We start from the raw sequence: 24,855 nt of genomic DNA on the forward strand, positions 1-24,855 counted from the left end.
TATTTTTCTTGGTCCAAGCTCTTTTTTTTTTTTTTTTTTTAATTTTTTTTTTTTAATAAGATTGAAATGAAAACTGTTTGTGGTCTTGCGCCTGTCCTTCACCACAAAAACCGGCGTTACTTTGGAAGGGCATAGGTTTTGTCTCAACATTCGTCGGGACGATATAACAGCATAACCTGCATGTAGGTACACTTTTTGCTGGGGACGGGACATTAATTAGACCAAACAGATTGGATGAAGGGGGCAAAGGGCCACATTTCTAATATATATGAACCTAATTAATTAATTGGCAAAATGATCAATGCAAAATAAATCCTTATCTACTGATAATAACTTTTACGTGCATTGGTTTAGATGATACACTGTTCAATTCAAACCTTTGTTTTCAAAAAATACTAAAGAAACATTTTGAAAACTTCCTGAATAAATGTCTGGTTTTTATTAGCAAACATAAACATAGTGAAAATAATTCACTTAATAATGGTAATGGTAATAATTCTATCCTTACAACATATGGAACTATTGAAAGATCTAAATTCTCTATATAACTGAACATTATATCATGCAAAAAAGGTAAGGTTGCTTAAAAGTTGGTGGGGACAATTTTAGCATGCTGAAAAGTTGGTAGTGTTATGTCCCTACCGTCCCGATGCAAACCTACGCCCTTTTAGTAAAAGTCCTCCTTATTTTCCTTTACTTTAAAAAAAAAAATCTCTCCGCCTCAATGGAGAGGATTGCTTCAATTACATCGTTCTGTGTTCTATTTGACAAGCCAGAAAACACAGTGGATGTGTCCAAATGTCTAGCTAACCTTTCATCTTTCTCAGCAAAACCATGTAATCGTTCTACATATATGCCACTTTTAGAAGAGCTACACGCTCATCGTTACCACGAAATGTTAACTCCTGTTTAGCTAGGATGCAGGTTGCATTAATGAGGTCTTTCAAACTCTTTACCTTCGCATTCTGGATGCTACTGTTGAGCTTCCGCTGTTCGTCAAAGCCAAATCGATCCTTGAGCTTCCAAAAGTTTTTAAAGCAAACAGGCTTTGAATGTGAGTGGTCGAGCTCTCGTGTTTGCTGAGGCTTCGTGGTAGTTTTTTAATGTCACAATATCTCGTGTTAGTCCAGACATTGGCACAAGTTGAGAAGAAAAGGCAGGGAAAGCAGCAAAGGAGATTTTTCGAAGGACAGCCACAGTCCGTTTGAAAAGCGCGAGTTATCCTCTGTCCCGTAGTTTGAAGCAAACCTTTTAGCTCCGGACAACACCGGCGTTGTGTTAACCGCGTCCACTTTTAACGAAAAGTCCAGTTTCACGTACGCCCCCTTGCAGCCTGTGTCTTTTCACTGCGGTTTTATTTCCCATCAGCAAAACTAAATATGTCGCTAACAAACATTAAACTTTAAGGGTTAAAGACATTAGCCAGACTGAGGAAAATCAGGTCAAATAAACGTATCTGGAAACATTATAATGGCGACATGCAGATGTACGGCAACCAGCACGCTCCAATTCCATGTATCAACCCAGTTTGTTAAGGATTGCGCAATCAGAGGTGAGGCTTTACTCGTTGCTGCCGCACCTTTTGTTTCATTTCTTTATTTGAACAGGAAATAGGCAAATTCAGCGATTTTGACTATAAAAAATGTTTGAAATGAGTCATAAATAAAGAGCAATGGACAAATATTAATATAAATTTGATGCTATAATTATTTTTTTGTCATGATGACAGGTGAGGCTCTGCCTCACCTGCCTCCCCTGACCGCACGTCACTGCTAACTAGCTAGCAGCAGCTAAGTAGTAGCGTTATTTTTTGAGCTGGGATGTAACTTTTGACTGCAAAAAAACAAATGTCAGACGTGCACAGAGATTGTCTGTAGTGTACAAGCCAGGTTTTTATTTGTCAAACACGGAGCATTTGATTTATTATTTACATGGGACTTTCTCTTTTAGCTGGGGGCTGGCACTAACTAACTGTTACTACCAGCAGTGATAAATACTCACTTTTTCCCTAACGACTCCACTGCAACAATCCTCTCTAATTAGAATTTGAGAGACAAATTCAGCCAATAAGAAGCTCCCTGCTTGAATTCCATCCTGACATCTTAATCTGTAATTTTGTCAAACGATTTTAACCCAAACCAATGTTAGCCTACCCCTGTTGAAACTTTAATGTTCTTACAATCTTTCCAACAATCCTGAATGCGTTCTGGAGTTTCAGCTTTCCTGTGACCGGGACTTTCTTTGGAGTCCTGAAAACGGGTGGTGAAAAAGAATCACTGCTTTGATGTGCAGAAATATGAAGGCATCATACAGTATTTACGGCGTCTCCCCGGAGGACGGCACGGGACGGGGGGCTGGTTTGCTGATGGATGAGGATTACGGATGACACAACATGAAGAGGGTCTCTGTCAGCCGGCTGACGCCTCCTTTCGCCCGCCATTGTCTCCATTAGGCCGCCGATCGCGATGGGATGATCACAGGAAGGCGGGAAGAACGACGCGACTGTCAGGCGGGAGAGAAAATGTCGGCTGAGGGTTGAGAGAGAAAGCGAGAGAGAGAGAGAAGGGGAGGACGGCTTACAGGGGATCCAAACCCAAAGATTATGGTAATCTTGCTGCCTTTGTCCCAGCGCGAAATGTTTTGGTACTACGCCTTTTATGTGCGTAAGCAGGGATGTGAACCTCTTCACTGGGCACTTTCTGTGTGGTTTCTGGGTAATTAGCAGCAGTCGCAGGCCCTTTCTGTTTCTCTGCTCAAGCTTATGCTCTTCTTTAGGGGGATTTTCACCCGACCCCCAATTTTTTTCTCTCTCTCTCTCTGTGTCTGAGATTCCCAGCCCCGGGCCGAGCCGAGCGGAGCAGTTCGCGGCCGAAGAGACCATCTGTTGGCCCAAAACGCACTGACAATCAAATGCGCAGCTTAAGTTGCGACAGGTGACCGAATTCATGATTCTATTGAGGAACGTGCTCAATGGATGCTTTCAATGGCCTTTGTGACGTCCTCAACATGTCGCTCAGGAACGTTTTATTTTCATTTATTTAATCTGAACCCAGCCTTAGTCCACTTTTACACGAGAACGATTCTTCGCAAAAACGCAAAAGTGGCGTTTTGCCGGTATTTGAATTTCACGTTTACTCGTCCATTATGTCAGATCCAGACTTTTATGAGGCAAAACAATCTTTTTAACTCATTTCAGTCTGGATTTCGGCCACAACTCAGCACCGAGACCGTGCTTAGCAAAGTCCGAAATGATATTCGTCGGAATACCGATGCAGGCAAATCATCTGTTCTGCTACTATTGGATCTCAGCGCCGCATTCGACACGGTTGATCACAACATACTATTCAGCAGATTGAAAAAGTGGGTGGGGCTTACTGACACTATTCTTCAGTGGTTCACATCCTATTTACATGATAGGGATTTCTTTGTGTCAATCGGAAGCCATCAGTCCGAACGAACCAAATTCATGTGTGGAGTCCCTCAAGGGTCAATTCTTGAACCACTCTAATTTAACATCTATATGCTTCCCTTAGCTCAGATTATGGAACAGTATGACATCTCCTATCACACCTATGCAGATGACACACAACTGTACATTTCTGTGTCCCCACATGATTATAGTCCCTTAGTCTCCCTGAGTAAATGCATTCATCAAATCAATGAATTAGGGTTGTTCCGATCATGTTTTTTTGCTCCCGATCTGATCCTGATCGTTTTAGTTTGAGTATCTGCCGATCCCAATATTTCCCAATCCGATTGCTTTTTTTTTTTGCTCCCGATTGAATTCCAATCATTCCCGATAATTTTTCCCGATCATATACATTTTGGCAATGCATTAAGAAAAAAATGAATAAAACTCGGACAAATATATACATTCAACATACAGTACATATGTACTGTATTTGTTTATTATGACAATAAATCCTCAAGATGGCATTTACATGATTAACATTCTTTCTGTGAGAGGGATCCACGGATAGAAAGACTTGTGACTTTGTATATTGTGACTAAATATTGCCATCTAGTGTATTTGTTGAGCTTTCAGTAAATGATACTGTAGCCATGCCCAAATGCATGATGGGAAGTGGAACGATGTCTGTGCGTAGTGCTACCAATTGATATATCTTCTCTGCGTTGGGAAATAACATAAGGTGTTAAGAAATAGATCAATTGCCACCTTGCTTCCCCACATTGCTTCTTATGATATTTCTAATCGTAGGGAGAGGGATTGTAAGCTTTACCCAATTAAAAAAGGTTCCAAAGGCTGCTCTACTCATTTTACGCTGCCTTTTATCTCTATATAGGTAAAACGGTGCCATTACAGATTGAACGCGACAATGCGTGAGTGGGTCGTGCAAGGCATGCATTAATTGCGTTAAATATTTTAAAGTAATATATTTTTTTTAAAATTAATTACCGCCGTTATCGGGATAAATTTGATAACCCTACCTTAAGCCTAAACTAAAGACTCTGGATGAGTATAACATATTATGTCTGTAACGTTAAATACAATTAGAAAACGATTTAATTAAAATAATATATATATATATTAAAAAAAGGCATGGCCGATATTTTTTTGCCGATTACGATACTTTGAAAATGACGTGATTGGACCCGAACCCGATTGATTGGGATATCTCTACAATGAATGGATGTGGCAGAATTTTCTCCAGTTAAATGTGGAGAAGACAGAAGTGATCATATTTGGGCCAAAAGAGGAAAGTTCAAAGATAAGCAGGCTCCTTAGCACAATGTCACTTACAGCTACAAATCAAGTCAGAAACCTTGGCGTAATTATTGACTCAGACGTAAAATTTGATAGCCATCTAAAGTCTGTCACTAAATCTGCTTATTACCACCTAAAAAATATAATCAGAATTAAGGGGCTTCTGACTCAACAAGACGTGGAAAAACTCATGCATGCATTCATTTTCAGCAGATTGGACTATTGCAACGGTATATTTACAGGTCTTGATAAAAAATCAGTCAGGAAGCTGCAGCTAGTACAGAATGCTGCAGCCAGAGTCCTCACAAATACAAGGAAGCTGGACCACATTACACCGGTTTTGAAATCGCTACGCTGGCTTCCAGTGAGTCAAAGGATAGACTATAAAATACTACTGCTCGTCTACAAAACACTTAATGGCCTTGGACCAAAATACATGCTTGACTTGTTAGATTCCTATGAGACATCTAGACCCCTAAGGTCGTCTGGAACCGGTCTTCTGCATGTTCCAAGAACAAAGCAGGGTGAGGTAGTATTTAGTTATGATGCTCCTCACCTCTGGAACAAGTTACCTGAACGTCTGAAGTATGCTCAAACTGTTAGCTCCTTTAAATCAGGGCTAAAAACGCTTTTGTTTAGCACTGCATATCCATAACTGTCTATATATCTCAATCTACTTGCTTTCTATTCCTCTTGTGCTTATCTCCATAGCTGATTTCAATTATTATTTAGTAGTTTTTGTTTTATTTGTATTTATTTATTTTTATTCTATTTGTGATTAAACGCAATTTTTCATGTGATGTAAAGCACTTTGAATTGCCTTGTGTTGAATTGTGCTATATAAATAAATTTGCCTTTGCCTTTGCCTTGCCTTATGTGTGGGGAAAACTGCGTGGACACTGAAGCGCAAAAGTGAATGAAACCTCCAGTTTGCCGATGTAGTATGCATCCACATACACCCCAAAGGGTTGTCCAAAGACACCAGAGACAGAATTGCAGACCTCTACAAGGCTGGAAAGAGTTACGAGGCAATTGCCAAGTAGCTCTGTGATATAAGATCCACCGTTGTAGCAATAATTAGAAAATGAAAGAAGCCAAACATGACTGTCAATCTCCCTCGGACTGGGGATCCATGCAAGATCTACCTCGTAGGATCTCAATGATCCTAAGAATGGTGAGGAATCAGCCAAGAACTACAAAGGAGGAGCTGGTCAATGACCTGAAAGGACCTGGAACCACCATTTCCAAGGTAACTGTTGGTAATACACTAAGATGTCATGGTTTAAAATCATGCATTGCACGAAAGGTTCCCCTGATTAAACCAGCACATGTCCAGGCCCATTTTAAGTTTGCCAATGACCATTTGGATGAACCTAAGGAGTCATGGGAGAAAGTAATGTGGTCAAATGAGATCAAAACAGAACTTTTTGGTCTTAATTCCACTCATAGTGGTTGGAGGAAGAAGAATGATGGGTACCATCCCAAGAACACCATCCCTACTGTGAAGCAGTGGTGGTTGGATCATGCGTTTGGGGTGTTTTTCACACGGGACTGGACGACTGCACTGTATTAAGCAGAGGATGACCAGGGCCATGTATTGTGGGATTTTGGGGAATAATCCCCCGTCCCTCAGTGAGAGCAATGAAAATGGGTTGTGACTGGGCCTTGCAACATGACAATGGCCCGAAGCAGATAGCCAGAATAACCAATGAGTAACTTCGTAAAAAGCGTATCAAAGTTCTAAAGGGGTCTAGCCAATCTCCAGACCTAAACCCAATAGAAAATCTTTGGAGAAAGCTCAAACTCAGTGTATCTCAGTGACAGTCCAGAAACCTGATTGATCTAGAGAAGATCTGTGTGGAGCAGTGGTGCAAAATCCCTGATGCAGAAATAGGAAGGGCAGAACGAGTGACACTGTGGAAGTACGACAGCGCTGCCCAGTAACGTCACCACCCGGAGTGCATTGCTTCGTCAACAACAATGGCGACCTACTAGTTAAACTAATTTTTTCAAATTTTATAAAAACGAAAACATTAAGACAAGTTTGAATACCAAATTATTATAAGTCATACTAACATTTATCTTTTAAGAACTACAAATCATTCAATTGCGTACCGCACGCATGTTAATTTTAGACAGTGATGTTGCATCGTAAAGCGGGAGTCAAGCAGAAGTGGAACATTATAGACCCGCCCTCGCATAGAACCCATGTTAATTGTGCTACTTTTCTCCAGTAATCTTTCAAAAAGGAAGATGCCGATCACACATTGCTTTTTGGAACTTGTAGAAACGACTCTAGACTTTACGACATATGAAGGATTTTTTTCTTTATACGTTTCCCAAAAATAAAAACTCGGGAGGAAAAATGTGAAAAATGAATCAACTTGCGCGGACTTTTAACACCAGCTCGGTGAATCCATTCATATTTCATATGCAGTAAACATTTTGTTGGGTTGGCATGGTCTTTCAGAGGACAGAGAGGTAAGCCATTTTGATATTTTTTACTTATTTTTTAGCGGGACGTTGTGCCGTGCTGCTTCTGTCTGACAATGAATGACCTGAAAAGAATGGTATCTGACTGTCACTGTTACCTTTTCTGTTGTAAAAAAAAAACTTTAGCAAGGGGTGAAGTGTAAATAAATTATAGAATTAAGAGTTGTTATTTGAGATGTCCCGACCGATCGGCTTCGATCGGGTCCGATCACGTCATTTTCAAAGTATCGGAATCGGCAAAAAAATATCGGACATGCCTTTTTTAAAATATATATATTTATTTTAATTAAATCGTTTTCTAATTGTATTTAATGTTACAGACATATTATGTTACACTCATCCAGAGTCTTCAGTTTAGGCTGAAGGTAGGGTTATCAAATTTATCCCGTTAACAGTCGTAATTAATTTTTTTACAAATTTATCATGTTAAAATATTTCACGCAATTAACGCATGCGCTGCACGACCCACTCACGCATTGTCGCATTCAATCTGTAATGGCGCCGTCTTACCTATGTATAGAGCTAAAAGGCAGCGTAAAATGAGTAGAGAGAATTTTGGCAGCCTTTGGAGCCTTCTTTTAATTGGCTTAAGCCTTACAATCCCTCTCCCTATGATTAGAAATATTGTGGGAAGCAATGTGGGGAAGAAAGGTAGTAATTGATCTTTTTCTTAACACCCTAAGTTATTTCCCAACGCAGAGAAGATATAGCAATTGGTACCAATATGCACAGTCATGGTTGCACTTCCCATCATGCATTTGGGCAGAATAGTTAAATGGCTACAGTATCTTTTACTGAAAGCTCAACAAGTACACTAGATGGCAATATTTAGTCACAATATACAAAGTCACATTTATCTTTTAAGAATTACAAGTCTTTCTAGCCGTGGATCCCTCTCACAGAAAAAATGTGAATAATGTAAATGCCATTTGAGGATTTATTGTCATAATAAACAAATACAGTACTTATGTACTGTATTTTGAATGTATATATTCGTCCGAGTTATATTCATTTTTTTCTTAATGCATTGCCAAAATGTATATGATCGGGAATAATTATCGGGAATGATTAGAATTTAATGGGGAGCAAAAAAAAAAAAGCAATCGGTTCGGGAACTATCGGGATCAGCAGATACTCAAACTAAAACAATCGGGATCGGAACGGGAGCAAAAAAACATGATCGGAACAACCCTAGTTGTTATCAATGAAAAAATTTAAAGTGTTCGTTGACTGTCACTGAGTAGCATTTGCGATCGCTACACAATTTATAAATAACCCCCAAGAACAGTCAGAGACGTAGGACAACCAGAGGATATAATATATAGGAAAGACATGGCTGGTGGTAAAGGATAGCTTGTTGAAACGGGAGAATGTCATTGTCTGTCACGTAAGAAAAAGGTGTCGATAAAAAAGCTAAGGCTATGCTAAGGTCGGCTCGTTTTTTTGTTTTTATCTTTTTCAGCCCTCGGCACTCAAGCCATCTCTTTAACTGAACATTTTTACGTACTTCCACATCTTTGCAAGTGAATTTGGCACCAGGGACATCATTTTCGGAGAGAATTGGTAGGTTTAGCTTTGTAAACATCTCCTTCATACACGATTTCCATTCATTTTCAATTGGGGACATACAATGGCGCGTCCTCCCTTAGCAACAGTAGCTAACGTCATGAATATTAATGAACGGAAGTAATGTGTTGCTTGCGGTTGGCCATTCTGTCCGCCGACATTTGGAAATATCGAAAGTGCAACTCTTCGTCCATGACCCTTAGTAGGTGAACAAGTGTGGCAAATTCACCCGTTCTCTGGCTCGACTGCTACAGTGGTCCAACAGACCACCTCAGCAAACGTTTACTGCATCTCCTGTGTTTCAACATTTGGAGTTAAAACAATTTCTTTTTGACTTCGATGAGCCCCAGCTCAAGTAATCTGTCACGGACATTAAAGAAACCAAGGAGGAGTGCTATGTGAAGTCCAACAAAAGGCAGCAAAACCACACAAAGATAAAGATACACACTCCTAGTGACTGGGTGGCGCACTACAGTGCAATGGGTCACTTCTACGCAGAGCTTCAGATGCTCATCTACAGCGTAAGGTCGTCGCCATAGCCTTGCCGTCAGCCCGATGCAGATGCATAAACCATGCATTAGAACAGAGGTGGGGCAACCGGTCCTCAAGGGCCGTAGTGGGTCTTTGATCCAACTATCCAGCACAGACAGTTTAACCGATGAGATTTTTTCTGAAACAAGAAGCACCTGACCGTGATCAACCGATTGCGCTTGCAAGTCACCAGATTGTTGTAAAGATATGCTCTTGATGGGTTAGAACGAAAACCCGTACCCATTACGGCCCTTTGTGGAACTAGTTTGCCCACCCTTGCATTCTTCTTCCTGCTGGCTTCTTCTTCCTGCCTTCGATGGGGAAGGACATGTTTTTCCTCCCTGCTGCTGCTTGCTGTTATCTTCGTCTTCGTTAGTTAGTCTGTCTGCTTTTTTTGTATTTCCTCTGTGGATCAACCGCGCTAGTCTCTCATACAAAAATGGATCTGATTAGTTGGTCTATCCGCGCGATTAGCAAGACTTTTTCAACAAGACACTGTACACCAGGAGAGCCGTTTTGCCCGGACTGCACCTTCGCCGCTGGTTACGTGAGAGATTCCTAGAATCCCTGGAAACCAGCGTGACTTACTGTCCTGTCCGTGGAAGATATCAAGGATATTCGGCTGTTTGGCGTGACGGTTGTGGGGTTCCTTCTGCTTGGCTTAGAAGGTGCCCTGCTCTACCAGAAAGTTTCCAAGACGGAAATCAACAAATTGACCACGGATCAAATGGTACGATTCAAGGCATTGGAAGATCGCGTCGAGGCTCGGACTGAGAACTGGCTCTGTGGACTCACGGTTTGGTCCGAGGTGGATACTATCTTGCGCCAGGTGACGGAACTGCCAGGGCAGGTGACTGAACTGTCGAGGCAGACCGCGACTATTGGCAATAACTTAAGGGACCTGAGATCTCGCCTACGCCATAAGGAGCGCGAATTTGACTGAAGACCAACAGTATTTGGACATATTAAATTACTCATTCCGCTAAATTTGATTATAATTTTCCTTTCCCTTCCCGAACTCCCTTATCTTCCCCACCCCTCCCTTCTCCTGGGGAGAGCCGCGCAGATGTTCCTTTGATCTTGATCTTGATCTTTTGCCCTTGATCTCTTCCCAAGGCCAGTCGCAGGGCTCTGAGACTCTTATTTTGTCTACAGACACTTACAAATACTGATACACTTGCGCAAACACACACTCACACACAACCCCCCCCTTCAGTCTGCCCCCGCCTTTTTCTCACTATCACTGACCCCCCCCCCACCTCCCTGCAGCCATGACTGGTATTTCTCCTTTTTTTCATACAAAAAAATCCCTGCATATGACCTGTGCGGCGTGTCATACCCATGCTATGTTGTATGATATATGTGTGTCTACTTGTAACTTGCTCTGTAATTTCTGAAGAAGAGAGAAAGGTGGCGTTGTGGAACAAAGTCTGCAGCGTCCCGATGCTCAATCATCGAACGGAATTTCGTTGCATCTGTTTTCATCTTGTGAGAGCTGGTGTCAGTGACAAATAAATCTCTGAATCTCTGAATCATTAAAAGCATGGAGAGGGGCATTCGAGGCCGGGTCGGAATAGGGGGGCCTACGGTCTGTTAATCTGCCTTTCCCATGCACAGTGACTGGATAAAGCGAGCCACCGGTACGGCAAACGAGCCTTTTCAATTTGTCCGTGCGCTGATAGCGCCTCTCAAAAGAAGAGCTTACGCTCATCATATCAGGCAGGGAAGGGGGCCTTTCATGCACGGGTTCAGAGGTGAGCCCCAGATAAAGTGCCATACAAGAGATCAGTGGGGCCGGGGGTCCTCATCAACGCGGCGTTAACTGCGACACATTTGCGCCCGGGCCGCCTTTGATGTGCTTTCTCATTTGCGGCGGACAAGGCCCCGCCGGCCGCACTCCAGTGCGTGAAACCTCCTTTTTGTCGCCTGCCATTGTCTCAGTCACGGGTGCTTTGTCTTAGCGAGGGGGCGCGCCAGGGAGGGGGCACCGGTGCATCAAAGCCGGCCCGAGATGGACTCAACAACAGTGGATTAAGGTCTTCTGCATGATAAAGTCCCTACCTAGGGGCGTGGAAGCAAACTAATATGTGAAAGAATGTTATTGAGAGGGAAGAAAGTGGCAAAAAAGCTGCCCCTTTCTCCGCGTAATGTCCTAATCCGACAGCGAGACCCTCGGCCCGGAGTCAGATGCCCATCTGGATTGGCCGCCCTCTAAGCTGGTTAAACTTCTCCTAAACTCAATGATTGTCCCCCGGGAGAACCAAATGGCATATTAAGTGACGTGAAAGGGGAACGGGAGAGAAAAAAAAAAGCAAATTAAGTCCGGCTAAACAGATTAGAGAGACCAAACACGGTGGCACAATGAGACCGAGAGAGGCGCAATCTCGCTTTCAAAGACGACGCTAAACTGCTAAGCAAACCTCATCGCCGACCGGACCGACTTACCGCGCCAACGTCATGCGATTTTTTCTGGGAATCCAGCCTGACATGGACATTTACGAACATATTCTCTGTGTTTTTGAAAAAGAGATCGGACGGAGCTAATGAGTTACACTGCAAAGCAAATCGAATAGTATCGTAACTATTGTTGTTTTTTCAACGATCACAAAAACGAAAATATTTTGTTGACAAACTATTTTTTTTCATCTCTATGACGGGATGATGACGAGCTAAAAACATGTCTTGGGAGACTAAAATGTAACGAGACGAATGCCAGTTGAAAATGCGCCATAGTTACAGTGGTAAGAAAAAGTACCTGAACCTGATTTTTGTCCAAATCACATTGATGAAAAAAACAGTGTCTGCTTTAACTAAAACCACCCAAACATTTATAGGTTTGCATATTTTAATGACGATAGCATGTAGGGGTGCAATGGTTCAGTTAGCCCACGGTTCGGTTTGAACCTCGGTTTTGGGATCACGGTTCGGTTTCGGTTTGCTTTTTGGATTTTTTTTTTTTTTAACTGCCTTTATTGTGCTTTTAAGAAAATGAAATAAACACTTAAAATTAGGGTTGTTCCGATGATGTTTTTTTGCTCCCGATCCGATCGTTTTAGTTTGAGTATCTGCCAATCCTGATATTTCCCGATCCGATTGCTTTTTTTTGCTCCCGATTCAATTCCAATCATTCCAGATAATTTTTCCCGATCATATACATTTTGGCAATGCATTAAGAAAAAAATGAATAAAACTCGGACGAATATATACATTCAACATACAGTACATAAGTACTGTATTTGTTTATTATGACAATAAATCCTCAAAATGGCATTTACATTATTAACAATTTTTCTGTGAGAGGGATCCACGGATAGAAAGACTTGTGACTTTGTATATTGTGACTAAATATTGCCATCTAGTGTATTTGTTGAGCTTTCAGTAAATGATACTGTAGCCATTCCCAAATGCATGATGGGAAGTGGAACCATAACTGTGCATAGTGCTACCAATTGATATATCTTCTCTGCGTTGGGAAATAACATAAGGCGTTGAGAAAAAGCTCAATTGCTACCTTGCTTCCCCAAATTGCTTCCCATGATATTTCTAATCGTAGGGAGAGGGATTATAAGGCTTTAGCCAATTAAAAAAAGGCTCCAAAGGCTGCCAAAATTCACTCTACTCATTTTACGCTGCCTTTAAGCTCTCTATAAAGGTAAGTTGGCGCCATTACAGATTGAACGCGACACTGCGTGAATGGGTCGTGCAGCGCATGCATTAATTGCGCTAAATATTTTAACGTGATACATTTTTAAAAAATTAATTACCGCCGTTATGGGGATAAATTTGATAACCCTACCTTAAGCCTAAACTAAAGACTCTGGATGAGTGTAACATATTATGTCTGTAACGTTAAATACAATTAGAAAACGATTTAATTAAAAAATATACAATATATATATCAAAAAAAGGCATGTCCGATATTTTTTTGCCAATTCCGATACTTTGAAAATTATGTAATCCCGATCGATCGGGACATCTATACTTAAAATGTAAACATGTTCGACTGTTAAAATGCCTTAGCTCTTTGGCTAGTTTAGTGACTGACTACTGAAATACACACACAGTAGTAAAAAAGTTACTTGGCAAAGTAACTGGTGTTACCTTTCATGTTTTTTTTTTTTCTTTTTTTTTCAAACAAAACAAAACAAAACAAAAACATAGTAACCTTTGCTATGTTTGGAGGTCATTTAATGTTCTGAATCAACCGTTAAAGTTGATAAAATTGCTCCCGTTTTTAAATTAGTTCCCTTCTGTCTACTTTTGACATGTGAAAATTTTAAAACTGTTTCATCATTTAAAGATAAACTCGACAAGATTTTGCCAATGGCGTACCGCAAGCAACACGTCACTTCCGCTCATTAATATTCATGACATTAGCTACTGTTGCTAAGTAGGGACAAGCCACCGTTTGTCCCTAATAGGAAATGAATGGAAATCGTGTACGACGGAGATGTTTACAGAGCTAAACCTACCAATTCTCTCCGAAAATGATGTGCCTGGTGCCAAATTGACTGGCAAAGATGTGGAAGAACATAAAAATGTTCAGTTAAAGAGATGGCTTTTGTGTCGAAGGCTGAAAAAGACGAAAAAAACGAGCCGACCTAAGCATAGCTTTAGCTTTTTTAGCGACGCGACTGACAATGACATTCTCCTGTTTCAACAAGCTATCCTTTACAATCAGCCCTGTCTTTCTTATATATCCTCTGGTTGTCCTACGTCTCTTACCATTCTTGGGGGTAATTTAGTTAGCTTTGTGTGGCAATCGCAAATGCTACTCAGTGACAGCCAACGAACACTTTTACTTTTTTTATTGATAACACATCTTAACCCTATAATTTATTTACACTTCCCCCTTACTAAAGTTGTTTTTTTTTTTTTTTATATAGAACAGAAACGGTAACAGTGGCAGTCAGATACCATTGTAATTCTGTTCAGGTCATTCATTATCAGACAGAAGCAGTACGGCACAACGTTACGCTAAAAAAATAAGTTAAAAATATAAAAATGGCTTACCTCTTTGTCCTCTGAAAGACCATGCCAACCCAACATAATGTTTACGGCATATGAAACGTGAATGGATTCGCCAAGCTGGTGTTAAAGTCCGCGCAAGTTGATTCGCTCTTCACATTTTTTCCTACCGAGTTTTTGGTTTCCGGAAACGTATGAGGAAAACATCCTTCATGTGTCGTAATGTCTAGAGTGGTTTCTACAAGTTCCAAAAAAGGAATGCGTGATCGGCATGTTCGTTTTTGAAAGATTACAGGAGAAAAGTAGCACTAATTACGTTGTGTCTATGCGAGGGCGGGTCTATAATGTCCCACTTCGGCTTTACTTCCGCTTTACGATGCGACGTCACGGTCTAAAAATAGCCTGCATGCGGTACGCCATTTAGGAGTATTTTAGATAAAAAGTTACTTAGGTTCACTAGGAAGGTTCACTACAACAGAGCCTTTCTGAGAACTTTACTGCTCTAAAATGGCGGCTGTTTACTAACGCTACCGAGTCTGTCATTTCGCATGTAGTTTTATATGCATGAGATATCTAGGCGTAGGTTGTAGGCTGTCGGCTAGTCAGGAAATTTTGTTCCTGCTTCCTGTGGCTGCAGATCAGTCTGGCACATCGATCAGGACTAATCTTGGCCCATTCTTCTCTGCAAATTTGCTGTAGTTCAGTCAGATTCCTGGGATGTCTGGCATGAATCGCTGTCTTTAAGTCATGCCACAGCACCTCAATGGGGTTCAAGTCTGCACTTTGAATTGGCCACTCCAGAACGTTTTGTTCTTCTGAAACCATTCTGAAGTTGATTTACTTCTGTGTTTTGGATCATTTTCCTGTTGCAGCATCCATCCTTTTTTTAGCTTCAACTGTTTGACAGACGGCCTAAGGTTTCCCTGCATAACATCCTGATAAACTTTTGAATTTATTCTTCTATTAATGATTGTTGGCCAGGCCCTGAGGGAGCAAAACAGCCCCAAATCATGATGCTTCCTCAACCCTCACACCATCACACGGCCTGTCATAAGCATTCATTAATGCCCTATGATAGTGTCATGTCAGAATTAGAGATGTCCCGATCCAGTTTTTTGCACTTCCGATCCGATACCGATACTGGCCGATACCGATATCTGAGCATGTATTAAAGTTATTTTGCCTCCTTATTTAATTGTTAGACTCATTTTGAAAAGGGTTAGCCAGCTGAATTAAGTGAGTTTGAATAACACACAACGGTTGGTAACAAGAAACGTACCTGTTTATTCAGTGACAAACACAAAACATTATAAATAACAAACAGAAATGGCATAGTTAGTCAGTAAAACGTGCAAATAACATTGTAAACTGTCTTAAAAAAGCAAAACACGCAAACAACCTCAGTGGAAAATCCCACAACCCCCCAAGCTATTAGATGATTGTCCTAATGTTTCGTGCATTAGTTACAATAATTTTATAAAAAGCCTCTCAGGTTTAAATAAATGACTATTTCAGTATCAATTTAACATTTTGAAACAGTAAATAAAATACTCAAGTCCCCATTCTGTATCAGCAGATTTAAACTACATTCAATTCATTTAATTTTGCGAATCAACTGTTAAAGTTGTTAAAATTGCTCCCGTTATTCCATAATTTCCCTTCTGTCTACTTTCGATATGTGAAAGTTTTAAAACTGTTTTCAAGATAGATTCAAGTCAAGATTTTGCCGATTTAGGAGTATTTTAGATGAAAAGTTAATTAGGTTCGCTTGGAAGGTTCACAACAGCCTACTAGGGAAGCCTTCTGCTTTAAGATGGCGGCTGTTTACTAACGCATCTAGTTTTCAATACTTCAATGTTGCTAACGCAGCCGAGTCTGTCATTTTGCATCTAGTTCTATATACATATGATATCCATTTCCTCCAGTAAAACGACGTTGACGTAGTTTGTAGCGGCTGTCAGCAGCAGTCAGGTATTCTTGTGTTTTTTATCCAGCGGCATGAGTTGAGCTAAAGCCGTGAGTTGAGCATTAGCATTACCCGAGTCTATAACAAGCATGATGTTTACTCTCGGGACGCAATGCGGTCAGTTTCTCATTACGTCCCGAAGACCGCGCTGTGTATTAGTTCCGCATTACTTGACATATTTCAATAATCGGAATTTGGATGTTTGTGAATCGTTCTCGAATCTTCCACGGCCGAATCGCTCAAGGATGTAATGACGGCTGGGCATGTTGTACCGTGGTTCTAAGCGTTGGATGGTGCGTCTTTACTCACGAGAGATAATGGCTCGTCATCCAGAATGAATTCTTCGGCAATGACTCTTGTTATTCCCTGGGCTTTGGGACTGTCGAGTGCCAGTTTGTCACGCATAGCAAAAGTTTCTGCCAGTGTTAGTTGCGTAGGACCTTTCTTTTTGTCTTTGGTTTTCTTAACATACTCCTTACATTGTTTGTGGTGGTATTTCGCTAAATGCTTGATTAGGTTGGTTGCATTAAAACTTCTTACAGCTTTACCACCACGCTTGACTTTATTGTGGCATATGTTGCATTCTGCCTCTTCGTCATTGTCGCCCTTTAGGGTGAAATGAGCCCACACAGCTGACATTTTTACCGATAAAGTCTCTCGGTAAATTGGGAGACGGTAATGTTAATGTAGTGTGTTGAAGGTGTGCCGTAAAATGCGGAACGGATTTTAGGGAAACCGAAGCAAAAACTGGAATGGATTATGTAAATCGGTGTGCTGGCAACGGACTTGCAAAAAAACTGGATCGGAAGTCTGGATCGGAATTTTCCGTGTCGGCCGATCCGATACCGATGCGCATTTTTTTGCCCATATTGGCGTTCGGTCCGATCCAAATATCGGATCGGGACATCTCTACTCGAAACGTTTCTGATCGGGACCAATTATTTCCAGGAACTGTTCATAGCGAACAAGCAGTTTCCGAAGCAAACCGAAACAAAAACTGGAATGGATTATGTAAATCGGTGCGCTGGAAAACCCGGACCGGACTTTCCAAAAAAAAAAAAACTGGATCGGAAGTCTGGATCGGAATTTTCCGTGTCGGCCGATCCGATGCGCATTTTTTTGCCCATATTGGCGTTCGGTCCGATCCAAATATCGGCTCGGGACATCTCTACTCGAAACATTTCTGATCGGGACCAATTATTTCCAGGAACTGTTCATAGCGAACAAGCAGTTTCCGAAGCTAAACCAGAAATGACAAAGAGTAAAATTTGCGAGTCGAAGCAAACCGAAGCAAAAACTGGAATGGATTATGTAAATCAGTGCGCTGGAAAACCCGGACCGGACTTTCAAAAAAAAAAAAAAAAAAAAAAAACTGGATCGGAAGTCCGGATCGCAATTTTCTGTGTCAGCCGATCCGATACCGATGCGCATTTTTTTGCCCATATTGGCGTTCGGTCTGATCCAAATATCGGATCGGGACATCTCTACTCGAAACATTTCTGATCGGGACCAATTATTTCCAGGAACTGTTCATAGAGAACAAGCAGTTTCCGAAGCTAAACCAGAAATGACAAAGAGTAAAATTTGCGAGTCGAAGCAAACCGAAGCAAAAACTGGAATGGATTATGTAAATTGGTGCGCTGGAAAACCCGGACCGGACTTTCAAAAAAAAAAAAACTGGATCGGAAGTCTGGATCGGAATTTTCCGTGTCGGCCGATCTGATACCGATGCGCATTTTTTTTGCCCATATTGGCGTTTGGTCCGATCCAAATATCGGATCGGACCATCTCTACTCGAAACATTTCTGATCGGGACCAATTATTTCCAGGAACTGTTCATAGAGAACAAGCAGTTTCCGAAGCTAAACCAGAAATGACAGAGTAAAATTTGCGAGCCGAAGCAAAAACTGGAATGGATTATGTTAATCGGAGCGCTGGAAAACCCGGACCGGACTTTCAAAACAAAAAAAAACTGGATCGGAATTTTCCGTGTCGGACGATCTGATACCGATGCACATTTTTTTGCCCATATTGGCGTTCGGTCTGTTCCAAATATTGGATCGGGACATCTCTAGTCAGAATTATTGTCTTATGGCAGTATTATGACACCGCTGTAAAATAAAGCGTTACCTATTAACACAAATCAACAAATAAGCCGCACTGGACTAAAAGCCTCAGGATTCAAAATGAAGGAAAAAACTAGTGGCTTAAGACCAAATGAACCACCATGGAGTTTGAAGGAAGTGGCTGCAAAGCTTCATCGCTTCAAGAAGCTTCATTTGGCCATCATTGCTCCCTTGGGGGAGACAGTCAACCTCTGCTGCCACCTGCTGTCAACACTGTTGTCGTCCAACATGCCTCATAGCATGCATTGCAGCTCTAGAGATGTAAATAACAATCAAAATTCATGTTCTGTGCTAATTATGTCTTCAGTTACTATTCCAGTTGTTTCATTATTTGCTAGTTATGGTAATTGGTAACACTTTGGTGTTGTATTGGGGAGCATGCTAACAGGTATCCTTATTGACAATAGTCATTTTGATAGCACAAAATGAGTCAGTGAGGTTTTGGCGTCTTCAAAAAAAGATTACAGTCACAGATTTTCAATGACATGTCAATCACTTTGCGACAAAGTTTGACTTTCTGAGGAAATGTGACTTCAAATTGGGTTGCGTGTCACCTTAGAAGGCTTTAAAACACAATGTTTATTTAATGATGACAGACCTTTGAATCAATAAAAAGGGTGTTGATGGAAATGTCGTTTTTGCCATTTTTTGCGGAACATTTTTGCCCTTTAGAGTCTTTCGACTTTTTTGCTATGCCAGGTCTCATACTGTACGTTTTAAGTGGGAATTGTTTGGTAATCAGAGCGAGTATTATGGTAATTGTGCTTAGTGGTATCGTAGTGTATAACTAAAGATTCGTTTTTTCCCTCCTCCATCACTTTGTTCACCCTTCACACATCCGTTTCCTCCGCTCTTCCCGCGTCCCTCTCATCTAATTCCTCTCCTGAGTGGATGAAGCGAAGCAAAACGCCGCGACATTAGCGAACAAATGCGCCGTGAAGACGCGTTTATGCTCCATATGGACCACAAGTGTGCCGAAATAGCTTTTTCCTTAGCACGCTTTGTTGCGTGTCAAATTGTATCGCGGCTCTCCTGCTCGTTAGCGCCTAGCGCGCGTTCCAGCTGTGCACAAAAACGCCTTTTTTTAATGATCTGTTGTCATCTTAAATCACGGATGTGCCGACAAGACCGCAAACCCTCAACCAGCATTCATAAATGCTATTATTGAGTTCATGCAAACAAAATAACGACTGTTGACTCAATTCTTTGTAGTTTTAACTACAGCTGTGTTACACCGATGGCCCTTTTTTGGGGTTCCTGATTCCAACACCCGGCTGTTTGATAACGGTCGATGCCAATACTGTACTAATACCTTGTTTTTTTAAATGAATTAATGTTTTTTTTTTTCTATTAATACTACATTGCGGTATACAGGTAGTCCCTGGTTTACGAACAAGTTTCGTTCCTATTAGTGCTGCAACGATTAATCGATTAACTCGAGTATTCGATAAGGAAAAAATATTCGAAATAAATTTTGCTGCTTCGAGTATTCGTCTAATTAAAGTGGCGTTGTAATGGTTTGTTTTGAAAGTGTTTGCCTTAAGTTTTATTGATTTGGGTGGATACACTGTCCTGTAGTCTGCCTCATTCACATGGCTGGCAATTTCTTTGTTTGCACATGAAGGCAGCTAATTTTCGTAACTGACTAGCCTCATAGGTTACTTTTAACCAAGAATCTAGGCTGTTTTCCATCCATATCTATGAAGAATTCGGGGATTTGAGCATTTATTCACAAGAATTTTTACGCCAGGCGGCCGCTAACCTCATACACTAACATAGTAGCATTGTACTTCGTCAATATACGTAAAATAAACGCTAACTGCACAGTTTCTTTGCTTTTAACCAAGAATTGACACTGTTTTACCTCCATATCTATGAAAAATTCGGGGATTTAAGCATTTATTCACAAGAATTTTCGCCAGATAAGCTCCTTTTACGCCAGGCGGCCGCTAGCCTCATTCGCTAACATAGTAGCATTGTACTTCATCAATATACGTAAAATAAACGCTAACTGCACGGTTTCTTTGCTTTTAACCAAGAATCGAGACCATTTTATGTCCATATCTATGAAGAATTCAGGGATTTAAGCATTTATTCGCGAGAATTTTCGCCAGATAAGCTCCTTTTACGCCAGGCGGCCGCTAGCCTCATTCGCTAACATAGTAGCATTGTACTTCGTCAATATATGTAAAATAAAAGCTATCTGCACGGTTTCTTTGCTTTTAATAATGAATCAAGGTGTTTTACGTCCATATCTATGAAGAATTCGGGCATTTAAGCATTTATTCACGAGAATTTTCGCCAGATAAGCTCCTTTTACGCCAGGCGGCCGCTAGCCTCATTCGCTAACATAGTAGCATTGTACTTCGTCAATATATGTAAAATAAAAGCTATCTGCACGGTTTCTTTGCTTTTAACCAGGAATCGAGACTGTTTTACATCCACATCTATGAACAATTCGGGGAATTTAGCATTTATTCACAAGAATTTTTGCCAGAAAAGCTGATTACGCCAGGCGGCCGCTAGCCTCATTCGCTAACAGTACATAGTGTATAATGATAATAAAGGGCTATTTTATTCTATAATAAGTTGTGTTGTTATATAGAATTGATTAATAATCTATTTACATATTATTTTTAATTGATTCTGCATGTTTTCCTCAAGTATTAAGTTTCTTATGTTAAATTGAGTGATTTATTAGCTGTTGGAAAAAAAAATTAAATTGCTATTTTGGTCAAATACCTGTATGATATGTTAAATATTGCTATTGATCCTGAAAATAAAGGTGATTATATCTGAATTTGGTGATTTTTCTGTGTCTAGTGTAAAATCTGAGACTCACAGTATACAGCCATTTTAAATAATGTTATACTTATATAAAAATAATTAATCCGGATTTAATAAGGGAACGAGTTTGAATTTTTTCACTCCGCTGCTCAAGGAGACTCATATATGGCTAAGGTAGGTGCCTGTTTTGATTTTAGGTCGGGAGCAGCTTTGGTTTTGAAAATATTTGAATTTGAAGTTTTTGAAAATAGGCCCCCTACGAATCGGCCCTGCTTCCCGTGTCATGTCAATAGGTTATGAAGTCTATGGCTAGGTATTGCAACGTTGGGCGGTTTGTTGCGCAAAAGCATCAAGAATAGTTGCTACTTAAAAAAATAACAAAAGGAAGTGTTAAACAACCAGGATGAAATGGTATTAATGAGAGATGTCCCGATCGATCGGCATCGGGTCCGATCACGTCATTTTCAAAGTATCGGAATCGGCAAAAAAATATCGGACATGCCTGTTTTTTAATATATATATATATACCGTATTGGCCCGAATATAAGACGATGTTTTTTGCACTGAAATAAGATTGAAAAAGAGGAGGTCGTCTTATAACTGCGGTCTAAAAAAAAAAAAAAAAAAAAAAAAAAAAAAACTGCGGCCTAGACATATACCCATTCACGACGCTTGATGGCGCCAGTCATCAATGAATCGAATGCTGAACGCGACTCGGGCGGCCAAAGGGAACCCCTGACACGAAGAAGAAAGTGGTAAGAAGGAAAAGAGAAGAAAATACCGGTAATAGAAGAGATAACCGAAAATGGAGAAACTTCGCGACAATTTGGAGAAAAGTGGGTCGAAGATTGGCCAGGTTAACCGGTGTTTGGCCATTCCTTACTACGCGGCGAAACGTCCTACACAATGCTCAGGGCGCTTGCATATGCATTCACACGCATGCGCACATCGGTTGGAAGCGGCGAGTACTCACTATTTTTGTTTTTATTTAGTTATTTAGAACCTTTTCACAGCCTCAAAGATACTTTTTGCATGTATTACCCTCTCATACTTTTAACCATTGTGTTTTTTTGTGTTAGCTTTGAAGCAGTTGACCACATTAGTCACGTAGCGTATTTAAATCGTCCTTATTTGACATAACTACATTTAAGTATTTTCTGCAGGCATTTCTTTAGTACGTTATTCCTGTATGCATCTAAACAAAACAAGTTTAGAGCGCACGGTAGTAATTTAGGTGTCAAATTCGACTAATGTAGGACGTTTCGCCGATGTAGGACATTTTGGCAGAACACCGGCAGCTGAGGAGAAGTTATGACGCAAACTTCAAGTTGATGGTGATAAATGAGGCGGTGTCTTCAAACAACTGCAAAGCGGCTGTGAAATATGGTGTCACAGAGTGTAATGTACGGAGATGGAGAGCTCAAAAAGATCGCCTAAAAAATGCTCAGTCAGAGAAAAGCTTTCCGTGGTCGTTTCTGTATAAAAATTAATTTGGTGTTCAAAAAGTCTTTTTTCAAACTTAAGTCTTGAAAAAGAGGGGGTCGTCTTATAATCGGGGTCGTCTTATATTCGGGCCAATACGGTATTTTAATTAAATCGCTTTCTAATTATATGTAACGTTACAGACAAAATGTCTCATACTCATCCAGAGTCTGTAGTTTTGGCTTAAAGTAGGGCTATCAAATTTATCGAGTTAACGGCGGTAATAACATTTAAATATTTAACGCAATGAACACATGCGCTGCACTAGCCACTCACGCATTTTCGCGTTCAATCTATAATGGCCCCATCTTACTATTCATGGAATTAAAAGGCAACGTAAAATGAGTAGAGAGAATTTTGGCAGCCTTTGAAGCCTTTTTTTAATTGGCTAAAGCCTTACAATCCCTCTCTCAGCCATTAGAAATATCATGGCAAGCAATGTGGGGAAGAAAGGTAGTAGTTGATCTTTTCCTTAACACCCTATGTTAAGTCCCAACGCAGAGAAGATATATCAATTGGTACCACGACGCACAGTCATGGTTGCACTTCCCATCATGCATTTGGGCAGAAGTTAAATGGCAGCAGTATCATTTACTGAAAGCTCAACAAATACACTAGATGGCAGTATTTAGTCACAATATACAAAGTCACATTTATCCTTTAAGAATTACAAGTCTTTCTATCCGTGGATCCCTCTCACGGAAAGAATGTTAATAATGTAAATGCCATCTTGAGGATTTATTGTCATAATAAACTTATCTGCTGTATGTTGAATGTATATATTCGTCCGAGTTTTATTCATTTTTTTCTTAACGCATTGCCAAAATGTATATGATCGGGAAAAATTATCGGGAATGATTGGAATTGAATCGGGAGCAAAATAAAAAAGCAATCAGATCGGGAAATATCGGGATCGGCAGATACTCAAACTAAAACGATCGGGAGCAAAAAAACATGATCGGAACAACCCTATTATTAATACCATTTCGCTAATCTGACAATGACAGTATCTTATCATCCAAATAAGTAGCCTAACACCTTTTAGCCGTTCATAAAAGCGTGCTCTCCCTTTTGTTTTGTAGGGACTATTGCGGGCCGGCCGTCACTCCGGTGCGCGCATCCAGCTGGATCGCTGGCTTCCAATGACACGCCGCGCCGAGACATTAACCTGGCCAAGCATCAGGACAACACCCGGAGAAAAAGGAGGACACCGTTGTCACACCGAGTTTGCTCTCCTCCGCCAAAAAGACCCTCAGTGGCGCTCTCGCAGGGAATGATGGAAATTGCCAGTGAATGACCATGTTTCAGTGCCAGTGACGAAGATAAACGTCCAATCCATTTGAACTGGGAGTGGATAGCCACGATCAACTTCTAGTTCAGGATTGGACGGCTATTACCGTCAGTGCTAGCCCATGATTCAGTCTGTCACAACATTTTCTTTAATTAACAAGCGACTGCTGATTCGTCTTAAGTTCTAATGAGCAAGAAACATGTCGAGATGTCAACTACGACGTGATTACTGTCCTTAGGGCCGCTTTGAGTAAGCACTTTTCTGGATTAAAGTTGAGATGCGCACACGCACGCATGTCGCTCATCGCCGCTAGATGTTTAATTTGCTCTGTATGCTTTATAATCAAGACAGTCAGCCTATGTGCTTTCTAATTCTTCCATTTGAAAGCTGACGAAGTGACGTTTGAAAGTTGAACTTGAAACTTGTTTGAAACAATCCAGTTTTGAAGTTAGAGCTGTCCCGACTAGTCAACATAGTCGTAAATCCGTCGACGAGCACAACATCCCGTCGACGGTTAATGAAGGGTTAAAAAAAAATATGCGTGTTCAGCAAGTTCAGAATTTCGGACGCTCTGTATGCAAGCGGGGAAAGCGGCACAAAGCCAAAAAAGCGCACCAGAGTCTCCAAAACATTTACTTATTTCAAAGAAACAAAGGAGGGTACACTCTTGTGTCCTGTCTCTTCAATGCCAAGCTTGGCTGCACGTCGGTCTTCAATAAACACCTAAAGCGCCGTCACCCAGTTTGTAAGTCCATCTAACTAACTAACGACATGTTTTATTGAAGTTGCTAAGCCTGTCGCGGTATGCAGTGAGTCCATTTATCGCACGGCAAATAAAAATGAGGGCGGTAATTTTCACGGCAGCGTGCGTGCGTGCTGATGGCATATGAGACTCCAGTTCCTATCTCTTTCAATTCAG

The sequence above is a fragment of the Corythoichthys intestinalis genome, chromosome 7 (assembly GCF_030265065.1).
Source record: "Corythoichthys intestinalis isolate RoL2023-P3 chromosome 7, ASM3026506v1, whole genome shotgun sequence".
Taxonomy (NCBI): Eukaryota; Metazoa; Chordata; class Actinopteri; order Syngnathiformes; family Syngnathidae; genus Corythoichthys; species Corythoichthys intestinalis.